This window comes from Chiloscyllium punctatum, chromosome 7, assembly GCF_047496795.1.
Source record: "Chiloscyllium punctatum isolate Juve2018m chromosome 7, sChiPun1.3, whole genome shotgun sequence".
Classification (NCBI taxonomy): domain Eukaryota; kingdom Metazoa; phylum Chordata; class Chondrichthyes; order Orectolobiformes; family Hemiscylliidae; genus Chiloscyllium; species Chiloscyllium punctatum.
In genome coordinates, this window is record NC_092745.1 from 116,275,986 (window position 1) to 116,302,057 (window position 26,072).

The 26,072-nt window shown below is 41.6% G+C and overlaps 1 protein-coding gene across 2 annotated transcripts in view; it reads left to right on the forward strand.

Annotated features, from left to right (window-relative positions):
- Nucleotides 1-13,114: 13,114 nt before the first annotated feature.
- The window catches only part of tgfbr3 (transforming growth factor, beta receptor III), a 184,518-nt gene continuing 171,560 nt past the window's right edge, over nucleotides 13,115-26,072 (forward strand). Inside the window, exon 1 of one of the 2 annotated variants that reach the window (XM_072574698.1) lies at nucleotides 13,115-13,251. The gene's annotated coding sequence lies outside the window, so the exon portion shown is untranslated. Of the gene's footprint in view, nucleotides 13,252-22,522; nucleotides 22,802-26,072 lie in introns of those variants that run through there. The other variant, XM_072574697.1, reaches the window with a different exon arrangement.

Consider the following 26,072-nt stretch of genomic DNA (forward strand, 5'->3'; position numbering starts at 1 on the left):
AGATCTTGGCTATCTTCATGCAGTGGAATGGAAAAACAAATACCGAGCAGAAGTCTATGACAGTGTAACAAGCTGAAACTGGGTGTAGCAAGGAAAAGATGACATTGATATCAGGAACGACTGGTGTCATGGGGATAACAATCTGATTTATGGCACACAAATCCCGAACAAACTGCCACTCATTTTTCCTCCCCTGGTAATGTGGAGGTTGAAGAGGCCAGGGGAATGTTCTCTGTAACTGTATCCTCCTGAGATTCAAGCTGGGGATACAGCCCCATTGAGGCACTGGAGGCTGCCTCCTTCTGTGCACCAGCATCTTTCTTAGGGTTAGATTTGGGAGGTTGATCACACTTAGCAACCTCTAACCATTTAGTGAAACAATGCATTATTTAACATTTGTCTGAAGTGGGATCCCCACCTCCTTTCTGAATAATTTCTTGCCATTCCTTAATTTTACTTAAGTCAAAAAAACGTCCGTAGGGCCAACAGCCCTGGGACCACCCATAAAGGTCACTACAAAAAAGAATGACGTATCCAGAATCTGGTGTTTCATGGAGTACCATGAGTGACGATGATCCCGGTGGGACGGTGGGTCTCCTACCTGTTGCAGTGATCTTGTCACCTTACAATGTCTTTGTTTTGTTCGCTTTGCCATCTTTGGGCTGTCGTCTAGGTGCCTCACAATTGCATCTGTGGAGAGGCACTGACTGCTGGCTTGGTTTCCCATTTCTGTAATCGGACCCACCTGCCAAGAAAGGAAAAGAGAAAACAACACTTATCTACCCCTGCATGCACTAAACTGCTATAAGAACTCTAAAGTGTTTCTCTTCCGTCCACAATATCTCAAAATCTCGAGCCTATTTCAATTGGGTAGCTATCACTTCTTAGTCCCTCTCACTGCCCTAGTAAATTTAATCTTCTCCGCGATCTTGCCTCAACCTTTTGGTAATCTTGGCTCAGCTGGAGTCACTGTCTGAGATATGCTGTGAGGGGAACAGTAGGCCCACGTACCCCCTCCGGCTAGGACTGTGCCGCACACTATTTCCAATATTTCCTCCTTTACATTTTTTTTGGATCCCGCATTAATTGAGATTCTGCCTGACTACCCAGAGCCTATCGAGGAAATTACTTAGTCTGAGATTTCAAGTCTTATTTCAAGAAGCTTTATTTTTCATGAATTCACAGAGAGGCTGCCACACAATCTCTAGTATCCCACAGCACTCTCTCAAGCTGTACAGTCAGCCTATACTTATACAATGATACAAACAACTTTGCTTACATTCCACACTTTACAATAATTCAAGATAAGGATAAGCACAGTGCAGCTATCGCCTTCTTGCTGAATTACAGAGAAGCTAATGAGCTCAAGAAGTGCCCCCACTAACGAGCCTATAATATACTCCCCATATTTCATCATAATTACACAACCTCAGTCTTTATCTCCAGCAGTCTCTATCTCTGCCTGTCCCCCCCAAACACCGTCCAACACCGCCCCCACCCGCAACCCCTATCCGCCCTCAGTGCCCACACCCACGCCCCCCACCTCCAACACCACCTCCTGCCCCACCCCACCCCACCCATCTGCCCCCAACACCACCCTCTGCCCAACACCTTCCCCCCCCACACCCATCCTCACTTCCACCCTGTCCCTTCTCCGGGGCAGCCGGACTGGACACAAACAACAAGACTAGTGCTGCTGCTACTTCCTTTTGTGGGGTGAGTCTCCAAATAGCACACGCGGGCGCGCGCGCACGTGCACACACACACACACCCCTTTTTGACAGGTTCCACCTTTGCTCTGTACAGGACAATGTTGGAGAGATTACCCTTGGAAGTGGAGTTTAGGATACACGCCTGTGTAGAACTCCAGGAAAAGTGTGGGAAGAGAGAGAGGGGCTGGGAGGTCAGTCATTTAGAGATGGTGCCTGCGCTCTCATCAGTCCAGGACTGTTCTCGGCAGCACTTTTAATCACTGTAAACAAAAGACGCGATCAGTGTTGGACACACGCCTGATGTAATGTTTCTATCGGGACCTCGAGAGCTCCTTCAGATAATCCGATTTTCGGATAATTGGTATTCGGATAATCGAGGTTCCTCTTTACTCAAACAAATACAGTTAGACTAAGCTTTAAATTTTATAATGCAAATATTGAATAAAATCATTGATTGTTTACGTTTTCAATTTATCATCCTCAATCCAAAGATACGTTAGAAAGATGTCATCAAACTTTGAAGACCATGACAAGAACTTATTGTCAAGATAGTTCAAATGATTGAGATAAAGAAATTCCTTTGTTATTGTTTTCTATTAGAAATGTCCTTAATGACTCCATGGGAATCAGTAATTTTGAACTGATGTCTGAACATGAGATGAAAGTACCCCTAAATTAATTGAAGAAAAATGTATAAGCCAAAGCTCAGGAACTATGTGTCCATCGTATGTGTAAAATTTCAAGGAAAACCTAACTAAAGCATGAGGAGTTAGCCAAAAAGAATTTGAAAATGACTCAACAAACAATGAAAGAGAGAACAGATTAAAATTCCAAAATTTGGGATTTTCCTGCTTGAAACCAAGTGTCAGTATTGTTACATATTTCTGGTGCTGGACTGGGGTGGGTCAAGTTAAAAGTCATGCATCACCAGGTTATAGCGATGAAGGAGCAGTGCTCGGAAAGCTTGTACTTCCAAATAAACCTGTTAGACTATATCCTGATGTTGTGATTTTTTTTTTAAAAAGTATGTAAAGTAAATCCTTGGAGGATGCAACTAGGGAACTGATAATGAGGAATAGGAAAATGGCAGATCAATTAAATCAATATTTTGCACTGGTCTTCACAATGGAGGACATGATAAATATCCCAGAGATAAAAGATAGGCAAGGTGCTAAAAGAGGAAAGATCTTCTGACAGTCTTTGTGTGTTAGTTGAAGAATGTGTGCTGGTGAGGTGAGGGGCTGATGTGTGTATTGGCTTGGATTAGAACGTTAGTGTGCTGTGAAAATTACAGCCAAAGAAACATCCACTAATTATCCATTATATTCTTAGCAACATATTAAATTCTTGATTAAAGTTCCAAGTGTCCTTTTTTGGTTATGTCACACAGTTTATTAGAACATTCTTTTACTAAGAAAGCATGATGAGATAACTGACTACCGTGATCCATTCATTTGGATTTGGAGATCCCTCCATTTTCCAGCATCTGTTTTAAGACTGCAAATCAACCCTCAGTCCTTTCTGATTCACACATTTCTTATTTTGATGTAGCACTCAATGAGCATTGTTACTGAATACCTTTTTAGAATTTCTTCCAATATTTTCATGAAAGAAAAGGCAATTTCTACTGCCTCAAGAGTGAAAATCTTCACAAAGATACTTGTTACTTTTCAGATCTTTTTATCTTCCCAAGTTAAAAGGGAAATCGATTCCCTTTTCTGCAAGAAAAATTATAAACCTTCCGCCATTCGAGAAGCCATCACACAGATTTGCATTAGAAACATCACTAAAAACATATTCATGATATCTCCTCATGATGGAAGCTTTGAAAACAAAATGTTCCAGTTTCAATTCTTTCAATGTGTTGTTTGTCTGAATAATATCCTCCATCTTGGAATTTTTCTAGTTGCATTCAACTCTAATAGGTTAAAACTGGCAATTTTTGGGGGGGGTCTCCAGCCAATTCAGTTGTCCAGTTACACTTCTTGGATGATGCTGCTTCTTTATGTGAAGTCCTACTTTACGTAATAGCAATGGAGTTAACATTTTCCAAGTAAGATTACTAATACAAAATGGTGTTGATCCATTCTCTGAATCCACTGGTAGAAATTCCCTTCCATTATCAATGAAATCTTTCACCAGTGGTCCAAGTTTGGTCCCTATGCACTTAGCTAATACCTTTATCTGCAATTATTTTCTTATGTTTACTATGTATTATTGTTGACTGACAAACTCTGATTGCAGGATCTACAAAATGTAAAAAAATGTTTTTATCTTTATCTCATACCTTTAAATCCATGGTGTGTATTTCATTGAAATATCTTGCTATGGGCAGATTTATTACAGACTGTGATGGTATCCTTCAATATTATTAATAAATCTCACGTCTACCATATATCTCTTCTATGAGCTTATTGTATCAAATCCATCCTTTCTCCCTATCTAATAACTCTGTCCATCTTGAGTGTTCAGCTAAATTTGGATGCCAAACCTAAAGAAAGATATATTGATCTTAAACGTTCAGATTCTTCTGAATTAAACTAGGGCTTAAAAGGTTAAACAATGAAGACAGATTATATAACTTTGGTTGTTTTCCCTTATGTTTCAATAGTTGAGGGGTGATGTAATTGAGGTATTTAAAATAATAAATAGATTGGATAGGTATTTCCTCTCATGGAGGAAATACAGAACAAAAGGTTATAATTTTAAACTTAGAGCTAGTCCATTTAGAAATAAAATGAGGAAACACTTTTTCACATAAAGAGTAGGTTAAATTTGGAACTGTCACTCAAAAGGCTGTGAATTATAGCTAAGTTGAAACTTTAAAGACTGAAATTGAAGTTGAGTAAATGAAATTGCGGTACAGATCAGTTACAGGAAGAGTAGTAAATACTTCCGTTATGGAGCAAGATAGTAAGTTCCTCGGGGGTCATTTTTTTGGATCTTTGCTCTTCCTGATATTAATGGCTTAGATCTTGATTAATGGCACAATTTCAACATTTGCAGGTAGTAACTTGGAAGCTTTTAGAACTGTAAGGTGGACAGCATAGAAGTTCAAAACAGTTTGATGGAGTGAGAAGTCAAATGGCAGATGAAGCTCAATGCAGAGGAATTTAAATCAATATCACAAGGGGAGCAGAGTAGAACATATGACACGCCAAGCCTTGACCATCATTTAATATGATCATAGCTGATCTTAGACTTCAATTTCACTTTTCTGCATATTCCCCATATGCCTCGCATACCTGATAGATCATACATACAAATTAGGAAAAGGAGTAGGCCAATCCATTCCTTAATACTGGATTAGTGGTGCTGGAAGTGCACAGCAGTTCAGGCAGCATCCAACGAGCAGCGAAATCGACGTTTCGGGCAAAAGCCCAGGCTTTTGCCCGAAACGTCGATTTCCCTGCTCGTTGGATGCTGCCTGAACTGCTGTGCTCTTCCAGCACCACTAATCCAGTATTTGGTTTTCAGCATCTGCAGTCATTGTTTTTACCAATCCATTCCTTAAGCCTGCTAAGCCATTCAATAAGATCATGACTGATGTGATTGTAACTTCAAATCTGATTCCTGCCTAACCTGATCACATTTCACCCCCATTCCTAACAAGTATCTATCTACCTCCATCTTCCAAATTGAAGGATTCTGTTTCAACCAACTTTTCAGGAATAGTGTTCCAAAGACTCATGATCCTTTGAAAGAAAAAGAACCTATCTCATCTCATGTTTAGATGGGTGAATCCTAATTTTTAAACAGTGATCTTTTGTTCTAGATTTTCCATAAGAGAAAACATCTCAAGATCGGTCCTGTCAAGACCGCTCAGAATTTTCTGTTTCAATTAAGTCACTTCTCATTCTTCTAAACACCAGCAGATGCAAGCCTAGCCTGTCCAACCTTTCTTCATAAGACAATACCCCCACCCCGCCCCTACCCCATTTCAGGTATTATTGTAATTAACCAAAGGTCTTTCTATCTCAGTGTTAAATGTATTCAACAGTAAAGACTCCACAATCCTTTGGGGTAGAAAATACCAAAAATTCACCTTTTAGAGTAAAGTAATTTACGCTCATCTCAGTCTGAAAAGATTGGCCCCTTTTCCTGAGAATGCATGCACTTTGTTTTCACTGGTCAGGAAATCTAATCACTCATTGTCTATTCTACTGTCCCCTTTAGAGATTTGAACATTTCAATGAAATTGATGTTTATTCTTCTAAACTCCAGAGAATATAGGCCCAGTATTCTTTTATACTTGTCACATCAGTCTCTTATCATAGGACAAATATCCCCCAACTCAGTGATCAATCTCATGAACCTTCAGTGTACCATCTCCAATGCAAGCAAATCTTTTAACTATGGAGATCAGAAGCGCACACAATATTCCAGCTATGGTCTCAACAAAAACTTATAAAATTGTAACAAGACCTCTTTGTTCTTGCACAAAATCATGTTGCCTATCACTCAAATCTACTTAGAATAAAGGCCGATATGATATTCGCATGATGTGTTATATTTTAATAGCTGAAGCAGAGACCATATAAAACAGAGAAGGAAACTCAAAAGGGGTTGCAGGAGCAGAGGCATCTCAGGCTATATATGAAGGACATTGAAGGTGGCAGGACAGGTTGAGACCAATTAATAAAACAAATGGTAGTTAGGATTTTAGAGTACAAGAGCAAGGAGGATTTGTTGTACTTTGAGAAGAACTGTTATTTTGGCCTCATTTGGAGTGTTATGTCCAGTTTTGGTTGCTAGATATTAGGAATGATGTGAAAGCATGGGAGTGAGTGAAGAAAAGATTCACTAGAATAGTTCCAGGGATGAGGAACTTCAGTTACAAAAGTAGTTCAGAGAGATAGGGCCATTTCCTTACAGAAGAGAAAACTGACACTAGATTTGATGGAGGTTGGCAAAATCATTAAGGGTTTGGATTAGATAGGGAGGAACTGCTTCAAGTTGTGAAAGGATTGAGAACTAAAGAACACAGATTTAAAGTAATTAAAGAGAAACAAGGGTGATATTAATAAAAACATTTTCATACAGTGTGTGGTTTGGATCTGGAAAGCATTGCATGACAGTGTGGTGAAGGAAGTTTCAATCAAAACATTCAAAAGGGAACTAGATTGCTATTGAGGAATTAAGAATAAACTATAAAAAGGAGGGGGAAAGGTGCTAAGTGATTTGCTGTTTTAGTGAGCTGCTGCAAACAGGTTGGGCTCAAGGCCTTCTTTGCTCCAATGATTCAATGACCTAATTAATGTAATTTGAGGCTGAATGATCTACTCTGCTTTTATGTTCTTATGACTTAGGTTGGCTCAGATTACTTGGAACCATAGTGTCCTATTTTATTCCAGGATGAGTTTCTCATCCTATTCTACTGTATCACAAATACTTTTAATTCCATACTTGACTTTTCCTGACCCTAACTGCTATTGAGCTGATCCAAGACTTTATTACCCTTAAATTCAACTATTCCAAGGCTTTCTTGATAGCCTTCTATTCTTCACCTTATGTGAACATTGTCTCATTAAAAACACTGTTGTCCATTTCTGTCCAACTCATCCATCACCCCAGTACTTTCTGATTTACCCTGTTCCCTACACATCTGATTTTAAATTTTCATCTTTATTTAAATCCTTTTTGTTGCACAGCCACCACCTATTTACATAACCTTTATGATTCCTGTTCTTAAAATTAATTCATGGTATGTGTGTGTTGCTGGCTAGTGATGAGCTGCCTTCTTAACTGCTGCAGTCCATTTTGTGTAGGTAGACCCACAAAGCTATTAGGGAAACGGTTTCAGGATTTTGATCCAACGATACTAAAAGAACAGTGATTTATATTCAAGTCATACTAGTAAATGGCTTGGAGGAGAACCTGCAGGCAATGGTGTTTCCAAGTATTTGCTACCGTTGTCCTTCTGGATGGAAGAGGTTGTCAGTTTGTAAGGTGCTAAGGAACTTTGGTAAATTTCTACAGTGAATGTTTTCAATGGTACATACTGCTGCTGCTGCTTCAGTATTGAAGGGAGTAAATGTTCGTGGATGTGATGCCAATCAAGTGGGCTGCCTTTTCCCAGATGGTGTCAAGCTTCTTGCAGGAGAAAGTGAGGACTGCAGATGCTGGAGATCAGAGCTGAAAATGTGTTGCTGGAAAAGCGCAGCAGGTCAGGCAGCATCCAAGGAACAGGAGAATCGACATTTCGGGCATAAGCCCTTCTTCAGGAAGAAGGGCTTATGCCCAAAACATCGATTCTTCTGACCCTTGGATGCTGCCTGACCTGCTGCGCTTTTCCAGCAACACATTTTCAGCTCAAGCTTCTTGCACTCATTCTGGCAAGTGGAGAGTAACAGGGTTTGTGAATCAGGACATGAGTTACTCACTGCAGGATTCCTAGCCTCTGATCTATTTGTGTAGCTTAAAGTACTTAAATGGCTGGTCCAATTCAGTTTTCAGTCAAACGTCACCCCCAGGATGTTGATAATGGGAGATTCAGTTATGGTAATACTATTGAATGTTGAGGAGTGTTGGTTAGAGTTCTCTTGTTGGAGTTGGATATTGCCTGACATTTGTGTGATGTCAATGTTACTTGCCACTTGTCAGTCCAAGCCTGGATATTGTCCAGATCTTGCTCCATTTGAATATGGCCTGCTTGATATCTGAGAAGTGGCAAATAGAACAAAGAAGAACAAAGAAAACTTACAGCCCATAAACAGGCCCTTTGGCCTTCCAAGCCTGTGCCAATCCAAATCCACTGTCAAAACCTATCGCCCCATTCCAGGTGTTCCAGGTACCTACCATCCTCTGTGTAAAGTACTTTCTATGTATATCCCCCTTAAACTTTTCTCCTCTCACCTTGAATGCGTGACCTCTTGTTACTGAATCCCTCACCCTGGGAAAAATCTGATCTCTATCCACCATGTCTATACCCTTCATGATTTTGTAGACCCCAATCAGGTCCCACCCCCTCAATTTCCTTTTTTTTAATGAAAACAATCCTAACCTACTCAACCTCTTTTCATAGCTAGCAACATCCATACCAGGCAACATCCTCGTAAACATTCTCTGCACCCTCTCCAAAGCGTCCACATCCTTTTGGTAACGTGACGACCAGAACTGTACACAATGTTCTAAATGCAGCGAACCAAAGTCTTGTACAATTTTAACATGACCTGCCTGCTCTTATACTCAATACCCCATCCGATGAAAGCAAGCATACCAAATGCCTTCTTGACCACTCTATCCACCTGTGCAGCCACCTTCAGGGTACAATGGACCTGCACTCCCAGATCTCTCTGCTCATCAACTTTTCCCAAGGTTCTTCCATTTACAGTAAATTCTCTCTAGAATTAGACCTTCCAAAATGCATCACTTTTCATTTACCTGGATTGAACTCCATCTGCCACTTCTCCTCCCAACTCTCCAATCTATATTCTCCTCTATTCTTTGACAGTCCCCTATGCTTTCTGCTACTCCACCAATCTTCATGTCATCTGCAAACTTACTGATCAGACCACCAATGCCCTCTTCTAGATCATTTATGTATGTATATCACAAACAGCAGTGGCCCCAGCACTGATGCCTGTGGAACACCACTGGTCACCTTGCTCCACTTTGAGAAACTCCCTTCAACTACTACTGTCTGTCTCCTGTTGCTCAACCAGTTCTTTATCCACCTAGCTAGAACACCCTGCACACCATGTGACTTCACTTTCTTCATTAGTTTACCATTGGGAATCTTATCAAATACTTTACTAAAGTCTATAGCCCATCCTTCATCTACCAACTTGGTCACTTCCTCAAAGAACTCTATTAAGTTGGTAAGCCCGATCTCCCCTGCACAAAACCATGTTGCCTATCACTGATAAGCCCATTCTCTTCCAAATATAAATAGATTTTATCCCTCAGTACCTTCTCCAGCAACTTTCCCACCACTGATATCAGGCTCACAGGTCTGTAGTTACCTGGAATATCCCTACTTACCCTTCTTGAACAGGGGGACAACATTAGCAATTCTCCAGTCCTCCGGCATCTCCCCTGTATTTAAGGATGCTACAAAAATATCTGTCAGGGCCTCAGCTATTTCCTCTCTCACCTCCCTCAGCAACCTGGGATAGATCCCATCTGATCCTGGGAATTTGTCCACCTTAATATCCTTTAGCTTACTCAACACATCCTCCCTCCTTATGTCAACGTGATCCAGAGTAAACAAACTTCTATCTCTAATCTCAACATTCATCATCTCCCTCTCCTCAGTGAACACTGATGCAGAGTAATCATTCAGAATCTCACCCATTTTCTCAGGTTCGACACAATCTTCCTTCCTTATCCTTTAGTGGACCAACCCTTTCTATAGTTACCCTTTTGCTTCTTATATATGAATAAAAGGCCTTGGGATGCTCCTTAATTCTGCTAAACATTGTGCAATCATTAGCAAACATTCCCTTTCTGATGTTATGATGGAGGGAAGATCACTGATAAAGTAGCTAAGGTGGTGGGGCCCAAGACACTACTCTGAGGAACTCCTGCAGAGATGTCCTGGAGCTGAGATGAAATTCCCCTAACAATCATGACCATCTTCCTATGTGCTAGGTACAACTCCAACCAATGGAGAGTTTCTCCATCTCACCCCGATTCCCATTGATAAAGGGTAGTCATAATCACATCACCTCTGGAATTCAGCTATTTTGTCCATTTGAACTAATGGAGTAATGTGGCCAGGAGCTGAATGGCCCTGATGGAACCTAAACAGAGCATCAGTGAGCTCGTTATTGCTAAGCAAGTGTTGCTTCATTGCTGACAGTTTCCTTTACCTCTTCAAGTTTCCATCTAAACCACACTCAATTCTGACTTTGAACCATATCGCCATTCCTTCCCTGTGGCTGGGTTAAAATTTTGGAACTCCTTCCTTATCACTGTGGGTTTACCTACTTCCATGAAGATCTGCAGACTTCAAGAAGGCAGCTTATCACCAGTTCTCAATGGCAATTAGGAATAAGGAATAAATGCTGGCCTAGCTAGGAATGCTAACATTTCATGAAGGAAAAATAGTGTGATGTGTTCTGTTGCTCAGGCTTTGTACTCTCTAGATCATTTCACTATTGGAAGCCACACTATGCTTTACGTCCCCACCCTCTTTAAAACCTAGTTACCTGAGCAAACATTTGCTTGTGCAATATTTTTATCTTTACTTCTCTCTAACATTAAAGATGACGTAGTATATAATTGCAAGGTTTTTAGTTTAAGAGGAAGTATAATGTTTCACAGTACAGTGAATTTATCACATCTTCCTCTGCGAGGACTTGTACAGCGTCAGAACGATGAAAAATGATTTCAGTACCAAATACATGCATCATTCTATTCCTCACGCATTCAAAAATTGAAATATTGTTGCTTTCACTTTTCCCTTATCTTAAAATAAACCAGGTCTCCATCAAACATGATTGACTGATTGAGATAGAGTCATAGGGATGTAGAATATGGAAACAGATGCTTTGGTCCAACTTGTCCATGCTGACTAGATATCCTAAATGACCTAGTCCTATTTACCAGCATTTGGCCAATATCCCTCTAAACCCTTCCTTTTATATACCCAACCCGGATGCCTTTTAAATATTGTAATTGTACCAGCCTCTACCACCTCCTCTTGCAGTTCATTCCACATGGGCACCGCCCTCTGCATGAAAAAGTTGCCCCTTCAGTCCCTTTTAAATAGAGTCATAGAGATATACAACATGGAAACAGACCCTTCGGTCCAACCCGTCCATGCCGACCAGGTATCCCAACCCAAACTAGTCCCACCTGCCAGCACCTGGCCCATATCCCTCCAAACCCTTCCTATTCATATACCCATCCAAATGCCTCTTAATTGTTACAATTGTACCAGCCTCCACCACTTCCTCTGGCAGCTCATTCCATACACGTACCACCCTCTGTGTGAAAATGTTGCCCCTTAGGTCTCTTTTATATCTTTCCCCCTCACCCTCTAGTTCTGGACTCCCTGACCCCAGGGAAAAGACTTTGTCTATTTATCCTATCCATGCAATCTTTCCCCCTCTCACCTTAAAACTTATGCCCTCTAGTTTTGGACTCCCTTCACCTGGGAAAAACATCTTGAGAAGAAAGTGAGGACTGCAGATCAGAGTCAAAAAGTGTGGTGCTGGAAAATCTCAGCAGGTTAGATGGCGTCCAAGGAGCAGGAGAGTTGACGTTTTGGTCATAAGTACTTCATCAGGAATGATGAAGGGCTTATGTCTGAAACATCGACTCTCCTGATCCTCTGATGCTGCCTGACCTGCTGTGCTTTTCCAGCACCACACTTTTTTGACTGGGGAAAAACACCTTGTCTAATCACCCTATCCATGCCCCTTATGATATTATAAACCTCTATAAGGTCACCCATCACACGCCGATGCTCCAGTGAAAACATCCCCAGCCTATTTAGCATCTCCCAATAGCTCAAACCCTCCAAGCTTGGTAACATTCTTGTACATCTTTTCTGAACCTTTTCAAGTTTCACAACATCTTTCTTACAGCAGGGAGACCAGAATTGAAAGCAGTATTCCAAAAGTGGTCTAAACAATGTTCTGTACAGCTGCAACATGACCTCCCAACTCCTACACTCAATGTTCTGAACAATAAAGGCAAGCATATCAAATGCCTTCATTACCCTGTCTACCTGTGACTCCACTTTCAAAGAACTATGAATTTAAACCCCAAGATTAAAGGCACAGTATCGTTGTAAAGAAAAACCTTTATCATTGTACGATTGTCATAACCTAATACTTTTCAGTGTTGTGGAATTACTTCACAATTAATTTCACAATTAATTATGTTATGAATTTTAAATAAATGTTAATTAACAATACTATACAACGGTAATATCTATCTTTACGTTTTAACTAACGGCTGCTTAACAATAATTATCCCCTTTTCCCCAAATATGGTCGTTACATAGTGCCATAAAACAAGAAATATAATACTTCTTAATATTGAAATTGATCACATGTTAGAGGTTTAACTTTTAAAAGGCAAGTACACTTCAAACGATTAGCATTTGTCTAATGGGGAGGTAAGTTTGGATAAATTATAAATGAGAAACAGAAGTGCTGAAGAAACTCAGCAGAGCCTGTAGTTAAATTCTGAATCTATTGATTTTCTGCGCGCCAGTTGTCGCATAGGTTCATCGGGAACACAAACAAAATTCGGCTGATGGTCTTAAAACAGTGACTTCCTTCTGTGCACGCCAGTGGATGGTGACCGCGCAGTAATTGAGTTTGTTTTCCACCAGATGGCAGCCAAATACTTGTACAATGCAACAGGCTCTCTCAACTATCCCCCGCCCCACCCACAGCCTCGTATCTTAACAGTTCGGTGCGATGTTTTTTGATTGCATTGATTTGTCCAAACCACGAAGTGACATCAATTTTGGGGTGTGTTTTTCCCCTCACAGCTCTCTATAAAGAGCTGTCTAAAATGTGAAACATAAATATAGATTCAAAAGCCGCAATCGGAACCTGGATTTCACAACTGTTTATAGGTAATTCATACTTTAAAAAAATACTAATAGTGACAGTTAAGTCGGGACATTTGTTTCTTACATCATGGTTTATGAAGAGTTTATATGTTTTGGTTTTCATTATGGTTTTGACTTTCTATATATTCCAATTTAACATTGACATTTAATACTGTTACTAATAATTTAGGAAGATGTAACACAAACCACGTTTATAATTTTGTTTAACCCAACCACTTGAGTAGCAAGTTGGGAAAATTGTATCGTTCGAAATTAATTTTAGATGACGGTTCCTATTACTTCAGACAACTTTTTTTAAAGAACAATGCGCTATGCGATTGATTCTTTCTGCAACTATCTTTAATGGGTATTTTGTTCAGTGTCCCAATAGTGCGGCTGCCTAGGCGCGCGTTACTTCTTTGGTTAGTTTCTGAAACACGTTCAACAATTCTTGCGGACGCAAAATAGGACGAAACTACTTTTTGTGAAAATGAACGTGCCTTGGGGAAAACATGCAAATAATTTCCAATGTGTCGAACTTGCAAAAATGCTGAGACTTCCAGACCACTACGTTGAACAAATATTTCCCCTCGTGGCTAATGCGAATTTCATTTTCGACTTTCGTTTTAATTCTTGATCATATTTGAAAGTATTTGGCGAGAGTTTCCTAAAAGGGGGACTAAATAGGTTACAACCGGTTGTAGTTAGTGCAGTTTTTAAAGTCAACTATTAATTAACCCGAAAGGTCATTAACAACCTGAGCTTTTATTCCAAAACGCAGCGAGGCGTTTGATGAATTCTGAACGTTTTAGGTAGACAGATCACTATCGCATTCATCCGTTATTCAGGAAATATAACGTTTACACAAAACAACTAAAGATTATTCTGAGCTTGATTTTAATCCACGTGATTTGCGATTTCAATTTATCATCAGAACTACTACATTGTTCTGATCGCAATGAGCTATTGAGTCTGTTCCTTTGTCCTCTTAACATTTGGGGAGATTTGCGTTGGTCACCGTCTGTTTATGGTACATAGTAAATTCTTCAAAAACAAAGCATGTTTTATGTCACTATAGATTTATTTTAGTTCTTGCACCGAACACGCTTCTTCCTTAAAGCTCATTTCCACAGTCATTCGACGGGAGGGCATCATGCGTTCCAACTAAAACATCAAACATATACATCTGTATTTAAACTTTGACCATTCATCCTGGTGGATTTTTACATCAATAAATTGGAAGCAGGCCATTTGGCCCATACGGATCCTCCAAAGAGCATCCCACACAGACCCCACACCTTATGTATCCCTACATTTCCCATGGCTAACCTATCCTACCTGGATACAATGGGCAATTTAGCATGGTCGACCCATGTAACCTGCACATCTTTGGACTGTGGGAGGGAACCGGAGCACCCGGAGGAAACCCACCCAGATACGGGGAGAACATGCAAACTCCACACAGACAGTTGCCCGCGATTGGAATCGAACCCAGATCTCTGGTGCAGTGAGGCTGCAGTGCTAACCAATGTGCTAACCAACTGATTATGTTTCAATTGGAAAAAAATATTTAGTGTTCCCCTTAACCAAATGTTGAACACCAGTACCCTATCTGTGAACACATGAGAATGTAAAGGATACAGCTCAATTCTAAATGGGTTGTACTGTACGGGCTCTCCATAATCACCTCGGAGTATTGTAAAGATTCAAAAAATACAGGGCAAAAATGAGGAACACAGATGCTGTAGATTAGAGTCAAGATTAGAGTGGTGAAGGGCTCCTGCCCGAAACATTGATTTTCCTGCTTCTCGGATGCTGCTTGACTTGCTGTGCTTTTCCACCACCACTCTAATCTACAAAGAATACAGGTGAGTTATCAACATTACACTGACCACATAAGAAAACTGAATCTATAACTTGTCATTGAGATTTTGAATTTATTGTGCTGCAGCAGTTCAAGAAGGCAGCTGACCACTGTCTCAAGGACAACTAGGGATGTGCAATAAATATTGACCAACCAGTGAGGCTCATATCCCATGAAGGTATATATTAATACTTTACAGTAATAAGAGGCCTGGTGGGAAAGATGGGGGGAATGGGGCTCAATGTACTTTCTTCTATGTTTCCCTAACATTTTGATCATTCAAGCATAGTCTGCTTAGAGATTAGTCTTGTACTCTTTTTCCTCCTGGAGCATTATATTTCAAAAGCAGTGACACCTTGATTGGATACCCCAAACTCTGGTGCTAGAAAAGCACAGCTGGTCAGGCAGCATCCGAGGAGCAGGAGAGTTGATGTTTCAAGCATAAGCTTTTCATTAGGAATGGGGGGGAGGGGAGGGGGCAAGGAGGCTGAGAGATAAATGGGAGGGGGATGGGGTTGGGGGAAAGCTAGCTGGGAATGCAATAGGTAGATGAAGGTGGGTGGGTGATGGTGATAGATCAGAGAGGAGGGTGGTGTGGATAGGTGGGAGGGAAAATGGACAGGTAGTACATTTCAAAAGGACAGTGCAAGTTAGAGGGTTACATGTGGAATGAGGTGGGGCAGAGAAATGAGGAAGCTGGTAAAATCAATATTGATCCTGTGTGGTTGGAGGGTCCCAAGGAGGAATTCTTCCTCCAAGCATCGGGTGGCTAGAATTTGGTGGTGGAGGAGGCCAAGGACTTATATGCCCTTGATGGAATGGGAGGGGGAATTGAAATATTCAGTCACAGGGTGGTATGGTTGTTTAGTGCATGTGTCCCAAAGGTGTTCTCTGAAATGTTCTACAAGTTGGCATCCTGTCTCCCCAATGTAGTGGAGACCACATTGAGAGCAACAGACACAGTAGATGTGTGGAAGTACAGATAAATCTCTGGATGTGGAAGGATCCTTTGGGGCCTTGGACAGACGTGAAGGGGGGGGGGTGTTGTTGGCGCAGGTTGTGTACTTCTTGTGGTGGTAGGGGAAGGTGCTGGGCATGGAGCATGGGTTGGTGGGGAGCGTGGACCTAACAAGGGAGTTGCAGAGGGAATGGTCTCTGTGGAATGAAATAGTTGTGGGAAAGCTAGTATATCTGTAGTGGTAGGGGCTGTTTGAAAGTGGCTGAAATGGCAGAGGATGATACGTTTTATCTGGAGGTTGGTGGGGTGGAAGGCAGGGACTGCTGGGTTCTGCCCTTGTTGGAGGGGTGGGGTTCAAGGGCAGAGGTGCAGGAAGTGGAGGCGATGTTCTGGAGGGCATTTTTGACTACATTGGAGGGCAAATGGTGGTCATTGAAGAAGGAGGCCATCTGGGATGTTCTATGGTGGAATTGGTCCTCCTGGGAGCAGATGAGGCAGAGGAATTTGGAGTAGGGGATAATGTTTTGCAGGAGGCAGGTGGGAGAAGGTGTGGCCTAGGTAGCTGTGGGAGTCGGTGGGTTTGTAGCAAAGACCCGTGTTGAGTCGGAGAAATGGAGATGGGGAGGGAGATGTCAGAGATGGTGCGGGTGAACTTGAGGGTGGACAATGTTCGTGTAGTTGATGAACTGTTCAACCTCCATGTGGTGGCACCAATGCAGTCATTGATGTAGCAGACACAAAGGTAGGGAGTGGTGTTGTAGCTGCGGAAGATGGACTGTATCCCAGCCGCAGTGTTGGAGAGACAAGATGTTATGGTATTGCTGAACTTCAGCAGGAACATGGGAATCAACAGCCATGAAAGACACCTATGTAGTTGACATAGAAAATGAACACAAGATAGTAGATATCATATAAGAGAAGACAAACTTGCAATAACTCCGTTCTTTTCTTGCCCTCATAACTTTTCAAATTGCTTAAGTACTTTGACTTTAAAAGTGTATCTAATGTAGGAAACATGCCAATCTATGTGTGTCCAATGAACTCCTAGATGATCTGTTCCAATTAATTTTGGTTCTTCAGCTGAGTGAAAATATTAATCAGAACATTTGGGTGAGTTCACCTGCTATTCTTCAAAATAATATCATAGATTATTTCAGTTCCACTTGAGAGGGCGATGGATCCTCCATTTTAAACTTCTAACTCAATCAGCCTGAATTTTTGCTCAAATCTCTGATGTGCAATTTGAATGCATGACCTTCTTTGTACCAGTATCCACAATCGAAATTAAGGGTAATAGACCCTTCCCAGAAACAACTTTTGAGAAATGAGATGGAAGTCTCAGGTCAGTAAAAATAACTCAAAACAGATATTTTCTTAGGAATAAATGGTACATTTATAAACCTCTAACAATGTTTAAGGGGGAGTCAATGGGTAGGCTCAGTAGATTAGAAATAGGCTTGTGTAGGAAGCTTAAGACTAGATAATTCCTTTTTAATTCTGTGTAAAATAATAGGTGTAATTATTAAGTGTAAATATCGATTACTCTGATGCTAATCAATTATCAAGGATTCAGATGCAGATGATCCTGGCTGATCAACACTCTAGGTTTCGAAGAAAAGGCAATGAAAGTAGATCTTATATTTATGTGATACACATGGATTTGCAACAAGCATTTAATTGTTTTCTGGATAGAATTCCATCAGTTAAGTTCAAAACTCTGATATTCAAGATGTTAGAAAATTGATAAATGATGGGAAACAACAGATATACAGGATAGCCAGAAGGGACCTGAAGAAAGGGATTAGGAGAGCTAAGAGAGGGCATGAAAAATCCCTGGCGGATAGGATCAAGGATAACCCCAAGGCATTCTATGCGTATGTGAGAAACCTGAGAATGACGAGAACGAGGGTAGGTCCGATCAAGGACAGTGGTGGGAGACTGTGTATTGAGTCGGAAGAGGATAGGAGAGGTCTTGAACAAGTACTTCTCTTCAGTATTTACGAACGAGAGGGACCGTATTGTTGAAGAGGAGAGTGTGAAACGGACTGATAAGCTAGAAGAGATACCTGTTAGGAAGGAAGATGTGTTGGACATTTTGAACAACTTGAGGATAGACAAGTCCCCCGGGCCTGACGGGATATATCCTAGGATTATGTGGGAAGCAAGAGAGGAAATTGCAGTACCGTTGGCAATGATCTTCTCGTCTTCACTGGCAACTGGGGTGGTACCAGGGGACTGGAGAGTAGCGAATGTTGTGCCCCTGTTCAAAAAAGGGAATAGGGATAACCCCGGGAATTACAGGCCAGTTAGTCTTACTTCTGTGGTAGGCAAAGTAATGGAAAGGGTACTGAGGGATAGGATTTACGAGTATCTGGAAAGACACTGCTTGATTAGGGACAGCCAGCACGGATTTGTGAAGGGTAGGTCTTGCCTTACAAGTCTTATTGAATTCTTCGAGGAGGTGACCAAGCATGTGGATGAGGGTAGAGCAGTGGATGTAGTGTACATGGATTTTAGTAAGGCATTTGATAAGGTTCCCCATGGTAGGCTTATGCGGAAAGTCAGGAGGCATGGGATAGAGGGAAATTTGGCCAATTGGATAGAAAACTGGCTAACCGGTCGAAGTCAGAGAGTGGTGGTAGATGGTAAATTTTCAGCATGGAGTCCAGTTACAAGTGGAGTTCCGCAGGGATCAGTTCTGGGTCCTCTGCTGTTTGTAATTTTTATTAATGACTTAGATGAGGGAGTCGAAGGGTGGGTCAGTAAATTTGCAGATGATACAAAGATAGGTGGAGTTGTGGACAGTGAGGGGGGCTGTTGTCGGCTGCAGAGGGACTTAGATATGATGCAGAGCTGGGCTGAGGAGTGGCAGATGGAGTTCAACCCTGCCAAGTGTGTGGTTGTCCATTTTGGAAGGACAAATAAGAATGCGGAATACAGGGTTAATGGTAGGGTTCTTGGTCAGGTGGAGGAACAGAGGGATCTTGGGGTCTATGTACATAGATCTTTGAAGGTTGCCACTCAGGTGGATAGAGTTTGTAAGAAGGCCTATGGAGTATTATCGTTCATTAGCAGAGGGATTGAATTCAAGAGTCGTGAGGTGATGTTGCAGCTGTACAAGACTTTGGTTAGGCCACATTTGGAGTACTGTGTGCAGTTCTGGTCGCCTCACTTTAGGAAAGATGTGGAAGCTTTGGAGAGGGTGCAGAGAAGATTTACCAGGATGTTGCCTGGAATGGAGAGTGGGTCGTACGAGGATAGGTTGAGAGTGCTAGGCCTTTTCTCGTTGGAACGGCGAAGGATGAGGGGTGACTTGATAGAGGTTTATAAGATGATCAGAGGAATAGATAGAGTAGACAGTCAGAAACTTTTTCCCCGGGTACAACAGAGTGTTACAAGGGGACATTAATTTAAGGTGAAGGGTGGAAGGTATAGGGGAGATGTCTGGGGTGGGTTCTTTACCCAGAGAGTGGTGGGGGCATGGAATGCGCTGCCCGTGGGAGTGGTAGAGTCAGATTCATTGGCGACCTTTAAGTGGCATTTGGATAGGTACATGGATGGGTGCTTAATCTAGGATAGAAGTTCGGCACAACATCGTGGGCCGAAGGGCCTGTTCTGTGCTGTATTGTTCCATGTTCTATGTTCTATATTTGTCAGAGAAGTTATGTTGGTGTGAGAGGGGAGTGATGTGTGTGATGACAAAGTTTGTGTTGTGCCAACATTTTTCTAATTTAAATCATGACATGAATTCAAAAGCACAATGCCAATTCATCAAATTTGACGATAACACCAAACTGGAATTGACAGAGGAATGGAAGTTCAGAAAATCGTCAAATTGAATATTTAGGCAGATAGATTAATAGCTTTCTTTCATGAAATGTTTACTTCCAAGGTGTGTGTGACATTCTTCAATAATGTGATTTGTATATCAAAATGAGTCAGTCCCACATCAAGTTGAGAAATTGATTTACATTACATTTTGCTTAAAGAACCTCCTTACTATCTAGAATGCCAGGCCACCATTTTTTCCTTGCCCCTTATATATTATTTTGCAGGATGGGGAATGCCACTAGCTCTGTCAGCATTAATTACCCATCCCTACATATTCTCAAGAAGGTGGTGGTGAGCCACCTTCTTGAACCATTTTAGACCATTTGATGTAGCTATAATAGAGTTTTATTAGGATGTCCCAGGATTGGTGTGTGGTTAGATGGACAAGTAGGAAGTGGTGTTTCCACACATCAGGTGCCCTTGTCCTTCCAGTTGGTAGAGGTTGAGAGTTTGGATGCTGCTATCAAAGGCGCCTTGGTGAATTGCTGCATTGTATCTTGCATATTGTTGTCACAGTGATTTGGTAGTGGGAATGAATGTTTCAAACTGGTGAAGTGGAGGCTAATGAAACACTGCTTTGTCCAGGATAGTGTCAAGCTTTGGGGTATTATTGTAGCTGCACTCATCCATGCAAGTGGGAAGTATTCCATCCCATATTTCTGTCTTGCAGATGTTGGGACAGGCTTTTGGGTGTCTGTAGATGAGTTACTTGCTGCAGAATGCCCAGCCTCTGACTGCTGAATGGGTTCAGTGGTGGTAATTCCATTGAACATCAAGTGAAGATGGTTAGATTCTCTCATTGGATATGGCCATAATCTGGTACTTTTGTGGTGCGAATATTATTTGCCATTCATTGACCCAAGATTTAATGCATATTGCCATGGACAGCTTGAGTACCCGAGGAATCACAAATTATATTGAACATTGTACCTCATTGTACATCACTCTGACCTCATCTCTTGAGTTCAGCTGTTTTGTCCATGTTCAGACCAAAGCTATAATGAGGTCATAAGCAGTCTGGCCCTGATGGATTTCAAAACCAGTGTCAGTGAGCAGGTAGTTGCTATGGAAGCACTGCTTGGTAGTACTGTTGATACCATCCACAACTTTGCTAATGATCAAGCATTGATTATTGGGACAGTAATTGGACTTCCTAAACATTTTGTCCCGCTTTAAATGGCAGGACATCCCCAAGAAATTTTCAGCACTGTCAAGTTAACACTAGTGTTGTAGCTGTACTGGAACAGTTTGGTTCAACTGGAGGAAAAATCGTCAGCACGTGACTCTGACTCTTAACTGCTGCAATTTTGTCAGAGACAAAAAAAAATGCAGATGCTGGAATCCAAAGTAGACAGGATGCTGGAAGAACACAGCAAGCCAAGCAGCATCAGGAGGTGAAGTCAACATTTCTGGTGTAACCTTTCTTCAGGATTTGGGGTGGATGTGGGGGGAGCTGTAAATAAAAGGGGTGGCAGGGGCAGGATGGTGGAGTGGGGCTAGGTGAAGACAGGCAGACGGTATAACCTGGTTGTCAATGGGAGGAATGAATCAGTAGGTGGCTGGGTGGGGTGGAAGGGACGGGGAGGGGAGGGGTGGGGTTATTTGAAACTGAAGAGGCAGCCCAGGTAGAAGACAAGGTGTAATTCCTCCAGTTTGCTGTCAGGGCCTGCAGCTTCTACTGTATCCAACATCTTCAGCCAATAGTTTCTTGCTATCATGTGAAGTTAAATGAATTGACTGACGATTGGTGTCCATGATCTTGAGAAATCCAAGGAGCTGGACAAGGTGGAAGATAGCTGCATATGCTTCTGCCTTGTCTTTAAGTACATTTCTCCACTGAGAAATAAAACACGTTTCCATTTTTTTAAAAGTACTGTACATCTTAGGACTTGCGCATGGGACAATACCAGCGTAAGCTTTTTGCAGGCTGATACTTAATGATTATTCATTTTATAAAGATATCAAATGTACAGTAGGAAACCCCGTACTCACAAGAACACCAACCCTCAGGTACACGCTTCGAGAAGGTCAATTTCTCGCCTTTTTCACAGAACGGAACAAATTTCCCTCAGCAGAGAGCCAGCTGCTGTAGGTTTCGCACTGCCCCGGGTTTTCAGGTTTTGCTTTGAAAGTATTCCTTCATCCGCCTCCCAGCCCTCTACTTCCAACTTAACTCAATATCTCCGCAGCCCTGACAACCACTTGATGAAGGAGCAGTGCTCCGAAAGCTAGTGCTTCCAATTAAATCTGCTGAACTATAACCGGGTGTTGTGTGATTTTTAACTCCGTAGCCCTAAGCTGCATCCTCACTAAATCTTAACCAGGCGAACCCGCACATCTAAAGATGATGCAAAATATTAAGTTCAAATCATAACTAAGCCCCTCGCCCGTTGTCCCACCTAAAAGCGCCCCTGGATGTGACTCGGGGTCTTTGGGTGGTGAAAATGATACATCAATCGTTCCTCCAATCAGAGGCCTGGCCGTGTGTGGCGGGGTCCAAGGGTTGCTGGCCGGGCTCCGTTGAAGGGGGCGGAGTCAGTGGGTTTGGGGCGTGACTGGAGGGAGGAGGCGGGGTCACAGTGGTCGGAGCTGTGGGGAGGGGCGTGGTCACGATGTGATAGGCCGCATGCGCATTGCGGCTGGTTTCAACGCTGCTTGCCGTAGAGTTGGTGCAGGAGGGTCGTGTGTGAGGGAACCTCATTCAGCTCCAGCTTCGCCGTACGGAGAGCTGACAAACTTACGCCGTCTGTAGTATTTGAGACACTCTTGACTTGTGCTTGTAAGATTCTCCGAGATCAGAGTTTAAGGGGTTCAGTTGGAGAGCTAGTGAGAGTTGGGGGGTGGGGGGTCTTTAGATTCGGGCCTGTGGAAGTGTGTTTTCTTTTTCCCCTGCTGCGCCCTTGTCTTTTTGACAGCTCGAGGTGAGTAAACTTGGTCAATCAGATGGTGAGACTTGATCTGAATGTGGTCTGGAAAGTGGAGATTAGTTGTAGAGCAATCTGTTTTTGGAACACGAACTCAATCTGTGTCTGACATGTTGCAGCACTTTCTTAAAGCGGTTGCCCATCGTGTGAGGTTTTGTTTTTGGGGGAGGGTTGGGGTTTGATTTGAGTCCCATCCTTCACGTGTGCATCTCCCGATGTTCACACCTATAAGTCCGTTGCATATTTTTCACGACTTGCAGAAAGAAGTTTTTTTTTGGCATCACTTCTGACACGAAGGAGCTAAAAAGCTGACCATGGCAGTGAGTAGTATAGAACTTTTTAACGTACTGACCATAGTGTATATCATCTGTCTTTTATCAGTTTGGACGGGAGCAGTTTTTGGAACGGTTTTGTTCTATATGCTTTTCACATAAGCGCTTTCAGCCTATAAGAGTAAACGGGATAAACCGAATACTGCATTGTCTTTGAAAGAAGTATGTTAATATCGATTTTCAGTCACCAAACTTCGAGCAATATGACTCATGCGGTATCAGTTCAGGAATCCCGACACTTGGAGTAACAGAGCAACTAAAATAATAGCAGTCGTTACTTCAATGTATATATGGGGTACAGTCGTAATGTTAATTTTTTACATGCTATATAGCTATAAACTGAAATTAAATACATTCACTAAGGAACATGTGATTGTTAGCATTAGTTTGTATTGCTGACTGGCTTAGTATATCGCCAGTAAGAAATGTTTTCGTTTTTCTTTTATTTGGCATGTATATCTTTGTAAAACGTTATTCTGCAAGCCCTGAAATGGTCAAACTAATTATTATAGATGTTAATTATATTATCTTATCTATCCTTAAAAAAAATACCACGATAATGAATGAAACTGAAGCCATAGATGAAAGTGCAACCTCAGTCAACTGTAGACACAGATGGTACAATCAAAATATTTGATATTGGCATTTTTTATTATTGAAGTGTAAGCAAGGAGTCATGGCTTTTACTCGGATGTGCTGTTTAAAGTTATATTTGAAGTTGTACAATTCCTTTTTAATAATCTCAAGATATTATAAGCTTCATAGGCAATGAAATACTATTTGAAGTAAAGTGAAGGTTTATAATACTGACAATGCAGCAGCTAATTTGTAACCAGCACATTCCAATAAACAAAGAGGGTTGGAATATAAAAGCACTATTGTGCTACTGAGACTTTATAAAGCTCTGGTTAGGCCCCATTTGGAATACTGTGTCCAGTTTTGGTCCCCACACCTCAGGAAGGACATACTGGCACTGGAACGTGTCCAGCGGAGATTCTCACGGATGATCCCTGGAACGGTTGGTCTAACATATGAGGAACGGCTGAGGATCCTGGGATTGTATTCATTGGAGTTTAGAAGATTAAGGGGAGACTTAATAGAGACGTACAAGATAATACATGGTTTGGAAAGGGTGGATGCTAGGAAATTGTTTCCGTTAGGTGAAGAGACTAGGACCTGTGGACACAGCCTTAGAATTAGAGGGGGTAAATTCAGAACAGAAATGCGGAGACATTTCTTCAGCCAGAGAGTGGTGGGCCTGTGGAATTCATTGCCGCAGAGCGCAGTGGAGGCCGGGACGCTAAATGTCTTCAAGGCAGAGATTGGTAGATTCTTGTTGTCTCGGGGAATTAAGGACTACGGGGAGAATGCGGGTAAGTGGAGTTGAAGTGCTCATCAGCCATGATTGAATGGTGGAGTGGACTCGATGGGCCGAATGGCCTTACTTCCACTCCTATGTCTTATGGTCTAAAGAGATAATGACCGGGTAACCTATTTTAATTGAAGTTGGTCAATGAAGGAATGAATAAATAATCTTTGTGGTATGAGGAGAAGGCAGGAATAGGCAGAATCTTGATTTAATTGTCACGTGCAGCTTTTATGAGTACTGCTCTGAAGTGTCACTTTGGTAATGTGCTCAAGGGCTTGGGGGAAGGTTGTGTGCACAAAGTGAAGTTTTCTACCTCAGCATCTTAATTGCATGTGAAGAGTATTTGCCTGACGTTTCATTGAGTGAAACCCTTTGAAAAGGGCCAAAGTATTAACTTGCTAACAGATCTTTTGAACTGTTTTTGTATGTTGACAGAATTGGTGTTGCATGAGTTACAATTAATATGCAACAAGTACAAAAATAGTGTGCCATATGCTAAGCATGTAATCTCTCCCTGCAGCTAGCTATCCTACTGTTCTTGTGTTGTTGCTTGCTGAGTATGTTCTTTAACTACTTCATGATCATTGTTGGAGTTCAGTCGATAAGACTTTGCAGTGTAGAGTTACAACTTGCAAGAGATTATACAGAAAGAAAGATGGTGAGATCAGATGTTGAGAGGGAGAATGAGATTCTCCATGTTTTTGTGATTTTTTTTTTAAATGCTGAAAGAGAGTTGTTGAGACCAGAACCTGAAGGAAGGAACAGTAATGGTTTTGTGATGTAGCATAGGACCTTGCTATTGAGGGCAGAAAAATGCACCAGTAAAAAACAATGATGCCTTATTACCATTCCAACACTATTGCTCAAGTGCTGGAGAGAAGAATTAAAATGGCTTTTAGAATATTTGTTGGGTTAATACTTTACAGCATGAAAATGCAAGTACCAAAAGCATATTTCTTAGAAATATTCTGTGCAATAATTGCCTTCAGATGAATCTGCTTTATATGGGCAGTTATACTGCAGCCTCTAACCTTAGGGTGGCATCTGTGAATGGTGAAGTGCATTTGGTAGAATAGTAAGGTTGTCCCCTTCACAGCAAAGTAGAGAGTACTAAGGTCAATGTAAAGAAATCTTTTCTACCATCAACTGTAATTTTCCCTCCAACCCACACATCATCCTCACTTGCAACTACATCACTCTTTCTTCATTTGTTTTTGGGTCAAAATCCTGGAACACTCTGGTTTTTAAAAAAGTGATGGAAAAGGATAGACTGGATTTAAAAGTTGGAGTTCTAAATTTGGAGGAAGGTGAATTTTGATGGTATGAGGCATAAACTTTCAAAAGTTGATAGGGAGTGGATGTTAGCATGTAAATGGGACAGCTGGGAAATGGGAGGCCTTCAAAAATTAGGTAACGGGAATCCATAGACAGAATGTTCCTGTTAGGGTGAAGGGCAAGACTGGGTGGTGTAGGGAATACTGGATGACCAGAGAAATTGAGGTTTTGGTCAGGAATAAGAAGGAAGCATAAGCAGGGATCAAGTGAATCCCTGGAAGAGTGGAAAGGC